The following is an 11,719-nucleotide window of genomic DNA, read 5'->3' on the forward strand; positions in this document are numbered from 1 at the left end:
AAGGACTATGGGAACACACAGACTATGGGAAAATAGCGACTGTGAACAAACAGCAGCAGAACAAACAGCCTTGTCCTTGGTCAGCTCCCGGAGACAGCGGGTCTCCACAAGAGCACAGCTCCACCCAGACAGCTGTTATCCATGTCTGGATGCACTGCCTAGCCATGCTGCCATCAAAGGAGCAATTATTAAAAGGATCAATGTAATTTACTTGTGTTTTATGTTAGAGCAGAATTATTTATTTTTTGTTTCCCTTCAAACAATGGGCCCTATCAAGAACGGGTTAAAAACAAGCACACCTACACACCCTCCCTAGAGCCCTGCCAGCTAAAGGGGTGAGCCTCTGCCTCCTCAAGCACAGGAGACCAGCTAAGGGTTCCCTGCCATGGGCTCAAGTTTACAATTCAAATTGACTATTTTCTGATGGATGTTAAGTTTCCGCATGAAGCTGAACATCATGCTATTGTGTAAAAAGGCGAGAAAAAACTTCAGCAAGGTCTTACTACAAAGCCAATGGATATGAACATTTCTCCCAGCTCTCACACAGAATTGAGGTGTTTCAGCAATTATCAGTATCCATTCCTCTCTTTCGAGTTTCCCTGCAAGCAATAGAACTAGATGCGATCTCTGCAAGAAATGAATGAATTAATGGCAAAGACTCCTCAGCATGATAAGAGATAGTGCATTGAGGGTATTAGGATCAGGCTTTAATGCCCAAAACCAGTCTCACAGCCATGTTCGAGCCATAATGGAACTAGAACAAATAACAGTGCTACACAACATCAACTGTCCAAGGAGTTGGGTCCCCACCCCCACCCAAAATAAAACTTAAGAACAATGCAAAGATTAAACAGGTTAATTCTCTTTCTCTATCAAGAGAAAAGTGTTTATGCTCTCTGTTTAAAGCTATTCATAACAAAGATACAACACATTCATCTGTAGAAGCTTCTATTCAGGTCAGAGAAAACCCTTTTTAAACATCAACAAGTTACACCTCTTCAGCACTTCCTATAAAATAAATATTACCTATAAAATGAAGGTAGTATTGTAAAGAAAAAAAAAAAAAAAAAAAAGAACTACAGGAGGCATATCCCACTGAATTTGGGTAATACCTTCCTGGCAACTATTTCTGACCCAAGAGACTTCTGAACCAACACCTACCACAAAAGGTTTTTTCCTTCTTCAGGTGTTAGCTAGCAGAGATCACTGTTCTTTTAATTTAAGATTGTTTCTCTAGAACAAGTGCACTTTCCACTCAACTTTCTTCCCCAAAAGGAAACACCTTAATGGTAAACTGCTGTGCAAAGAATATTATGTGTGTAATACCTCTAGAGGGACCAGAGTTCAAATCAAATCTTTACAGAACCAAAATATCTAGGCTGTCTATAGGAGATCAACACTTCAGAGGGACACTCAAACTCACCACCTTAGCTTTCCCCTTGAAGAAACCTGCGATCCATACGCCAGCTGCTTATCCAAACACCAGCACACACAGACCTTGCTAAGCAGACCCTTTGCTTGTGCTTCACTATCAAGCATCTAAGGTCCTGTCTGCACTTCCACATCAGTGACTATCCCCAACATACTGTCGCTGTGTCTGATGGCTGCTGGTGGAATCAAAGGAGGCTCCTCTTCTGGGGTCAGGGAAGATTGTGGTATGGGCAAAAATGAGTGAAGAGGAAAGGCCACTGGTGGATTTGGACATGGTTGCAACAAATACACGGCACAGTACTTACACAGTTGGAAAAGTAAAAAAGGTTTCAACACCCTCTGCTATCACCTCACTAGTTCCTAGACATTGAAGGCTGCACCCCACTCCCACATGGCAGAATAGCAGAGTCCTTCAGCTGATGGGCTCAGGTAAGCCAAGCAGAGAACAGCTAGAAATAACACTGCCAAGTGATGAGGACTGGTTGTAAATTCAAACACCATTTTGATTCATTAATCTCCAACAGCTAAAGACAAACCTAAAGCAAAATCAACATGACTGTAGACTAAGCACTCATACTGGGGCTATTTTTCAGCCTGCTGAGAGAAAATGAGCTGATCAGAGACACACTTCATTGAGAGCAGCCACATTAGTGCTGCTTCAGCAAGCCTGCAGTTAGTTCCCATTAACTGACCTGTTTCAGAAGCTGGTAACACCATAATTAACCTTAGCTTCAATTTGAGGTGAAACCTGTCCACCTCCTGATGATACCGCACCTGCCCTACAAGCCAGTGCAAGTTTATCTCTAGTCTTTTGGTGGCAGTGTCCTGGTGATGAGCTGTGACTCATTTCCCATTAAGGGGCACAAACATTCAAGACTTCCCTGGGAAAGCAGCAGAGCAGAGGTACTGTTTTGCTGGCTCAACGGACAGTGGCCAGTTGAAATCCTACCAGGTGATTGCAGGGAAGCCAGGAGCCCACTACAACTGGCAGCACCAGGAGCTAAGAGCCATCAGCAGCGAGCCAGCCGAGAAAGACACAGAGCAACACCACAGTGCCAGAGTCATGCCCGCCAAGGCAAGCTTAGTGCTTCAGCAGCAACAGTCTGGACCAACTGAAAATATGAATGATTTATGCATTCACATTTCAGAGTAGCTTGTTAGGTTACAAATACCAACATTCTATAGAATTATGTCCCTTAAGTAAATCGATGAGATTCAGAGATAAAGGAAAAACACAAAACCACAAACAACCAACTAAAAAAACCCTTCAACCACTATTTGTTTAAATCCATCCATCTGAAATCTGTCTTCAGCAGCCCCACCTTCTACTGTTCACTGTTATCTCTTACCATATACCTGCCCACATAATGCGATGTATCAGTAAATCTTGAGAACATTTACTACAAAATGCAGCTTTCCAGTATTGAATTTCATGTTATTGTTAGCTGATATTCTTCAGGGCCTACATGCATATATACAACTTATTGCTGACAAAAATCTCTCTCTAGTGAAATAGTGTACATTACACAGATAAGATCCTCCACATTTGTAAGAAAAATCCAAAGTTTGATGAAAATAATTTTGATAAGTTTTTCTCTGTTCTGGGGATAATATTTGAGTATCACACCTATATTTTCTCTGTAGCAGTTTCACCTTTCAGTAGATTTTGTATGTTGATGCAGAAAGGTTCAGGTACAATAGTTGGTACATAACTTTTCATGCATATACAAAAAGTTCCTCAAAACTGCCTTCAAAAATCTGTTTAAAGTTTCACTCTCCTTTAATCATTACATTTTAATATTCTAACATTCTAACAAGAGTCATGAAGCACTTTGCCAAATAAAATACAATAAAAATCCTTCTGGATGAAGTTTTTAATAGCTTGCAAGACATAATTCATCTGAGAAAAAGCTACACGGTAAGAAAACGACAGACTAAAATATCACACTTTTTCCATTCACATAGGCACATTGCTTATTGTTAGCATTGTTGTATGACTCCAGCAACACACTTCCTCATAAATATCAGCCCCTCAGAGACACCCCACTTAGTAAAAGAACTCTCTCAAACAAACACAGACAGACAACCAACAGTGCCAGAAGGTCAGCCGACAGATGGGACAGGTGTTAAAGCCCAGATCTGAACGTATAATCTTCCCCATACCCCTAAGATACAGAGTTCAGCCTGTGACACAGATCATGAAAATATTTAACTGTGGTAATATTAATGTGCATCCCTCTATGGATAAGAGCTGATCCTATAAAGCTGATAGTTGTATTCTCCCCATCAGAAAACCTCCAAGCTATCTCGCCAATATAGAAACTCGAAGTACTTCACTAGAATCCGCATTCATCTACGCGGTTACGGGTATGCCTGTGTACAACTCTGACAGGCAGACATGCACACCCAGCTGTACACATTTCACAATGCAGAAGGAGAATAAAAGCAGAGAAACTGTAGACAGATTGTAAACTTTCTTAAACCAACTGATATACTGGAAAAGGATGCAAGTTCTTGGGTACATTGTAAACCAATCTAAATCCAGACTGCTGTCTGTCATCCCACCTCTCCCCTCCACAGCTGTGGCTCTGCTTCTCCCCTGCACCCCCAGCAGTGTTCAGGAGCCTGCACATATTCCAACAGTCAGGAAACCCATCTCGCTCAACACCAATTCAGCACAGACTCTGAGCGAAAGGAGAAAGTCACCTCAGCCTGGGTTAGACCGGTTTAATTGCCACAGAACTACTCTATGAAAATACAGTTTAAGTAAGCGAGAAGGATCTGATCTGTATAAGGTACAGGATTTACCTCGGGGATATTGAAAGAAACCATCTCATCCTCTTCTCTCCTCACAACATGTTCTTTCTTCTTCCCTTGGGTCAGTATTTCTGACCACAGCTACATGATCAGACACTTGAACTGACTTATCGAGCCAAAACTTGACACAGCAAAGAAATTTAAAAGATTAGCCTAAACAACTTACAGGAATTGTGCACTGAGCAGAAAGTTAGCCCACTTTGAATAGACAAGAAGAGTTTGTAAGGGGTGAAAAATAAGACAAGATTGTCACCTTCTACTGAAAAGGGACAGGCATTTACAAGCAAATATCCCCTGTGGAATACAGGGGCAGCAGCTGAAAAGGGGTAAAAAATGACAGCAAAGCCTACAGCGAGTACAAAAACAACTTTTTAGCCAAGAATAAGCATTCAGACTGTTGAATTTTGTAAGTTTATCAAACACAAGCTCTCCCAGAAGTGTTTTCTAAAACACATCACCCTACCATTAACTCTACAGACAAGATTAAAATACAAGATGCACAGACTATAACACAAGAAAACACACAGCCTATGTATTTATAAAGCCCATCTCCATAAAATCAGTGATACCCTCTAACAGACTAGAAGTACTCAGGTATCACCTCATTTATATTACAGAGAATATTTATTCCTTTAGAACATACCAGCAATTTATAAAGCTAAGCAAACAAACCCAAAACACCCCCCCACCCTATATGACTCTAAGAACACAGATTTCACTTTTTCAATATGCTATCCGGATAACACATATGCACATCAAAAAAAGAGCCCCAACTAACAATATTTAATTGGTTATTGGGCTTTTCTATAACCCAGGCACTACACAGAACTGTTTTAAAGTTAACAGAATACCCACAGCAAAGGAAAGCATTACCTTGAAACAAACTCTTCTCACATTCTACACATTCTGAAACATAATCGGCTTTAATCACTGCTACACATAATACTATGGAAATGATGTAGGTGAAATGCAAGTCACATCTTAGAAAGAATTTTATGTAAATAGCTAGCAAAAACCAAAAGAACCTTGTTTTCTAGGAAAACATATTACTCACAGAGTGGCCATCCCAATCTGTCTTCTCAGTTCTCTCCTTCAAGAAACACTCTCAAATAAAGAAGATAATGTGAAGAATATGGTGGTGATTCGTGTTAAAAATATGGTGACTTTGTTGGTGTTTGCCATGTACATAAGTTAAAGGAGATTTATCATGGCTTTATGGTTAAAAGGGGTTTGGAGGTTTTTTTTCCTCAGTGACTGTTGTTAAGCAGGTGGAAAATTACTGGCAGGACCCCCGTCAGAAGACCCCAGCAACACCGGACTGCGCAGGTGAAAAATGATTGGAGGAACCCCTGCCAGGAGCCCCAGCAACATCAGAAAGCCCGGGAAAGTTTAGGGGGCTCTGCTGATTGGAGGAACCCCTGCCAGGAGCCCCAGCAACACCAGAAAGCCCGGGAAAGTTTAAGGGACCCTGCTGCGCATGTGAAGATGGGACTATGAAAGGGAGTGACGCAGCACTACCTGGTGCTCGTCGGTGGGGAGCAGAAAGCCCCCCCTGCCCCCTGGCGTGCCACACTTTTTTTTACTTGTTCGTATTGCAAATAAATTTATAAAAGATATTTGCAGCTCTGCCTCTGCATTTATAACAATAATATTGGAAACTAGAATTCATAAACTCGAGCAAAAGTTCAACAGTGTTTCTGCTGAACTACTGCTCTCATAGCACTTCAGAACTGTCTCTTCTCCAGACAAAAAATACTCTTTTTTCTCTATTTGAGCTCTAGTCACTATAAGAACTCACGACCTGACCATCTCGCTTCAACCATCAGTAACAGCCCTTGTTTCTCAGGCACCCCCACCCTTTTCAATAGTTTAGGTGATTGAAGCAATCAAGATAAGCTTGATTACTCTTCATTTCCATTTAACATTAGAATTGCACCTGAGGAAAACCTTCCTGCTTGAAGAGCTGTTTTCTCCTGAAAGTTGTAGGTGATTTAAAGAAAGGTATCACCTCTCCATGAAAAAACTTTCATCCCATCTGTAGGCAAATACAGCTAGCCTTGCAATACCAAAGCACGCAGCAGAAACAGATTTTTTAAAAAATTGGCTAATTAGCCATCTAAACTTGGAAAAAAATAAAGGCCGGTATTTTCCTCACATCAAATAGATGGTTATCAACCTGAGAGAAAAGCACAGAAGCAGCATACAAACAACAGTTTTCCTGATTCTAGGATCACAGCAGTGCTGTGAGGATCATGAAGTGTTAAAAGCCACGATGAACTTCTGCAAATAACAAGAGCATGACCAGAGGTTTAAAAAAAACTCTCAACAAATCTGCTTGAAAACTTTTTTTCTTCTTTTTTGGCTTTACCACCACAACCTCCTAGAGAAGCATCTGATTTTCAGACTTTGAAGTGTTAGCACAAGTACTGTCACGCACATTCAACAAATAAATAAAGTCACTTTTAAACTTCCATAGTATGAAGGTATTTGATTAGGTTAGATAAGACTGTCCTGCTAAAAGTACCTTTGTGTCTGAACAGCAAACGTTGGTTTTCTGAGTTTGTTGAAGCTTCAGGACAAAAGTTCAGTTTGTGTTCCTTCAAAGTATCTTGCAAGAGAAAAATCTATTTTCCTTCAACAAAGGCAATACAGACAGACAACCCAGAAAAGTACAGAAATGATGTACGTGCTAATCTCAGAGAAAGGCTCTGATATTACAAGACATCAAGACAGTTGGGAAGTGAGCTTTTTTCCAAAGATGTATTCAACTTTACAAAAGCATTATGGTTTTACCTTAAACTTTCTGCATCTGGGATGTTAGCGGGGCACTGCCATCTAAACGCCACGGTGCAGAGTAGCCTCAGGGTCTTTCGGTAGCTTTAGGACCTGGCTTGTGATAGACTCTGTTGGCCCAAAATCCACATGGCAGTGAGCTGTGGTGAGTGCTCGAATCCATCTGCCGCCATTAACCGCGTGTGCGAAGGGCTCCCAGTACCAGCTGAAGTCACAGAATCGTCCAGGTTGGAAAAGACCTTGAAGATCACCCAGTCCCACCATCAGTCAAGCGACACTTGGCCGGCTCCTCAGCACTACCTGGGTGAGAACGAGCTGACGGGAGGGTGATGGGCTCTTCTCCTCGCCCTGTGCCCGGGAACGTCCCCCGGCTGGAGCAGGGACAGGGCTGCCGGTGGGGCCACCTTTGGCGGGCCCTGCCCACGGGCAGCTCGGCCCGGCCCCGCTGCAAGGGCTCCCTCAGCGCCGGGCTCCCCGCGCCGAGGGCCCGGCGGGGCAGCGGCCGCCCGAGGAGCGTTTCCCACAGCTCCCGAGCTGGCGAGCGCGGCCCGTCAGTCCCGCTGGAGGGAGGGGGGGGTGGATCCGCCGCCGCCGCCGCCAACAGCCCCCGCCGGCAGCTGCGCGTCCCTGAAGGACCCTGAAGGAGAGGGGCGGGGGGGGGCGGCGGCGCGTCTGCCCGAGGGGCTTTTCCCGCGCAGCCCCGTGAGGGGCCGGGCAGGGCCCTGGGGGGAACCCGCCCCCCGCCGGGGAAAGCTCCTCTCCAGAACTGCCCGGCCTCTGCCAGGGGCAGGCAGGGAGCGGGCGCGGCTGGAGGGTCTGGGGCTCAGCCCCGGGGGTCGCAGCCCCTGGTTTTGGGGTGGTTCTGGGGGCGGCTCTGTGCTGGGCTCTGCGCTGGGGTGTCCCGGCACCCTCCCAGCGGCCTGGCTGGCTGCAGGCTGCCGCCGGCTGAGGCTCTACCCTGGGATGAGGGTGGGTATCCAGCTTAAATGGGGGGGAGGGGGAAATGTGGCTTTCTCTGAATGTTCCTGATCAGGTTACTGTGCGAGGGATAATTTTGTAAGGTCTCTCTCAAAACCCCCAGTTTTTTTCCTGAGAAGTGAAGATTGGCAGTTGGAAATAGATGCTGAAAGACTTCTAAAAGTGGCTGACTGCTGGGCCAGTTTTGCTGGGCTGTCTAAGCAAAGTGAAGTTCACGTCCTTTCCCCCTTCCAGCCGGTGTATCCTGACCCTGCGGCAGTAAATCGATGGGCAGTCACACAAATGTTCTTCCCCAGTACCTGCTCTGCCCGTGCGGTGACACCGATGGGCAATCTTTAGTTTGTAGGTCAGGCGGCATTTGATTCCGTGTGCTTGTTTATCACTGCCCTGGAGTCGTTCAGGGGAGAGCTGGTGACTGAGTGTGAAGTGCTAGTTCGTACTTATTGTGGACCTTGAAATGTTTTTTCAGTAGCAGTCTAGCTGCTGTCTAGCAGTTCCTGTCTCCTTGGTGAATTCTGTTCCAGGTTCCTTGTTTTCATGATGCCTGGGTCAATCCCAGTGTTTCTCTATCCTGCTGCATTGAGACAGGGAATGCAAACAAATTGTAGTTAGACGGCACAAGACAGAGGGACTCGTGCAGAGGCAGGGAGGGCTACGTGCAGAGACATACCAGGTGCTGATAGTGTTGCTAGGCTACTATCTCCTGGTCCGGGCAGAAGCCTTGAAGATGTGTGGGTCAGCAGCAAGATTACCCCGGATTCCGGTGCAAACTGGCCTGGCAGTTTGGCCAGGGAACAGGGAATGACTGAGGCTGCGCAGAACGACTGGGTGAAAAGTTCACCAGCGAGGAAGAGGAGATACTTCATCTATACGACCCCCGCCCAGGAATTTACGACCACTGCCCAGGACTTGAGGAGCTCAATGCGCAGGCGCAAGGGGAGGAGACCTAATTACCATGAGAAGCAAGGGGAGGCGGTGATAGGCTATGAATATGTATAGGCGTCTTATGAATATACAATACTTTGTACCATAAAAGCAAGGGAATAACTACAGAAAGGCGCGCATGCTTGTGGAGGAGCGATCCCCCATGCGCCCAGCGCTGAATAAACATACCTGCTTTACAACCCCAAAGTTGTAAAGTTCTTTTTTCTGCAAGTCAGCATTAACTTCTATAGTCACTTTCTTTGGGTGGAAGAGTCAGGACGATTGCACTGTAAAAATATGCAGATGGGGTCAGAGTTGGGCTTTGCTAAGGTTTGCACAGAAAATGGGTTGTGTTGCCCATTCCTCTTAGTTCATTTGTATGGTTGAAGCATAATTCTTCATCGAAGCCAAAGCAGGAGATTGCTTTGAAATGTTTCTTATGCCAGCAGATCTTTGACCAACAAACCAAGAATCAACAGCTTGTATCGATATTAAAACCCTTCACAGCTGTATGGGGGGGGGGGGGGGGGTAGCAGGGGAGGGGCTCCTGTGAGTGACTCTTTATCAGGGAGTGTAGTGATAGGATGAGGGGTGAGAGTTTCAAACTGAAAGAGGGCAGATTTAGGTTAGATGTAAGAAAGAAATTCTTCCCTGTGAGGGTGGTGAGACACTGGCACAGGTTGCCCAGAGAAGCTGTGGCTGCCCCCTCCCTGGAAGGGTTCAAGGCCAGGTTGGACGGGGCTTTGGGCAACCTGGGCTAGTGCAAGGTGTCCGTGCCCATGGCAGGGGGTTGGAACTAGATGATCTTTAAGGTCCATTCCAGCCCAAACCATTCTATGATTCTGTGACTAACCCATCTAATATTTGAGGCTGGCTGACTGTGAAGTAGAAAAAGAGCCAGTTTGAATAATGGCATCATTAATCCCTTTAGCCTTAGGGTCTGACAAGCGTGATGAGTTGTACAGACCTTTTAATGCGTCTTCCCCCTTTTGCTACTGGTGTTTCTGTAGAGACCCTTGATCGTTAAGTACAGTGCTTCCCTCCTGTCCCGCTCCTTTCTCTCTCCTGGTTTCAGCTGGTAATGCAAAGTAGGGTTTCTTCTCCATTTTTCCCTTTCTAAAGCAAGGGTTCTGTGGCGTAAAGAAAATGTGAATGCTGCCTTTAATTTAATGTTGTCCTGCCATGTCAGCCCTGTGCTGCTTCTGATTGCAAATAAGTCTAAACACGCAGGGCAAGCAGAGGGTTGCAGGCAAAAATTATGCCTTGCTATAATTGGAGTTACGGGGGCTCCAAACCCAGGTGCCTGGTGTCCTGCTCAGCCTAACTGGGCAGTGAGCTGGCTAAGCCAGGTTTGAGCACCCTCTGCATACGAAGCTTAACTTCTGCTGCTTTATATGCTGATGTACATCTCTTGGGTTTAGACCAAACAGATGTATGTACAGCTAAGCCTCTGAACTCTAAAAATTGAACACTGTGTTAAGTGCATGAGGCTCTCCTAGCAAAATTAGGTGCAGATTGGTTGATATTTTCATTCATACTCTCTTCCATAAACAAAAACAAGGCAATGCTGGATTTACTGCATCAGCTCTTTAACAGATCACTTTGTTATATGTCCTTCCTCTACAACCAACTGCAATGCCCTTCCAGAATCAGAAGCACAGCAAATACATTTAACTAAAAGAAGCCAGCGTTAAATGGTCTTATTTAATGTTAGCAGGAAGCTGATGGGAATATCCTTAAATCAAAACTGATATGAAACCGAAATGTGTCCAAAACTTCTGCTGTGTGTAGCGTCACCCTTAGTGGATTTCAAACCTTTTCATTTCCTGGTGATTGGTTCTAACTGTCTAGAGCAATGCAAGTAAGTTGGTAGCAACTTAGATGTTTTCTTACATCCACAGATATTTTTGAAAAAGTAGTTGTGACTTCTAAGTTAGGTCAAGTTATCTAAAAATCATAAGCAGGACAATTTTTTTCTCATTTATATTAATGCTGGGTAAAAGAACAGACATTGATTTGGAAACCTGTAAACTGAAGGATGTTTTCCAGTAAGGTTGTGGGTTTTTTTCTTCTGTGAAGTCTTCAGTATTTTATTTTCTCCCACAGTAATTCTAAGCTGCAGAACCAGCCTCAAAGGCATTATGGAATTACTTCTCCGATTAGCTTGGCTCCTCCTAAGGCTATAGACTGCATCCATACTCAGAAGCTGGTTGAAGCGATGAAGCCATCTGGGGTATTGAAAGATGGGGAAGAACTGAATCACAGGTATAACAAGGCTGTCACATTTGTTAACCTCTTGGGTTTTTAGGGCAAGCTTAATATGAGTTTTCTTTACAAGCTGGTTGTTCTTGGTAAACTGAATAATTTAGTCAATGAATAGATTTCAGAACTTGGTGAGAGCAAGGTAAGGATTTTTTTCATATGTTCTTATCAAAACAGCTGAAGCCTTTTTATTTCTTTCAAAGGCCATACTACTAGGATTGATGAAGTTCAACTTTTAACTTCTTAAGTATTGAGTAGAGCTGTAGTAACTGCCATTGCAATAAGGTATAAAAGATACTTCAGTTCAAGATCTTGAAGTCTTTGGGGCACTGAATAGATGTGTGAAGTGGCTCTCTCAGTTGACTTGTAGCAGTTAACAAAGCTGAAACAACTTATTGTGGGGTGAGATAGATGGTCAGTGGCACTAATCTTGCCCCAAACAGCCTGCAGCCCCCAATCTAGTTAGAAATAATTACACTAGATTTGCCCTTTGTATAGCTCTTAGATTGTGTTA

Source organism: Strix uralensis, unplaced genomic scaffold, assembly GCF_047716275.1.
Source record: "Strix uralensis isolate ZFMK-TIS-50842 unplaced genomic scaffold, bStrUra1 scaffold_244, whole genome shotgun sequence".
NCBI lineage: Eukaryota > Metazoa > Chordata > Aves > Strigiformes > Strigidae > Strix > Strix uralensis.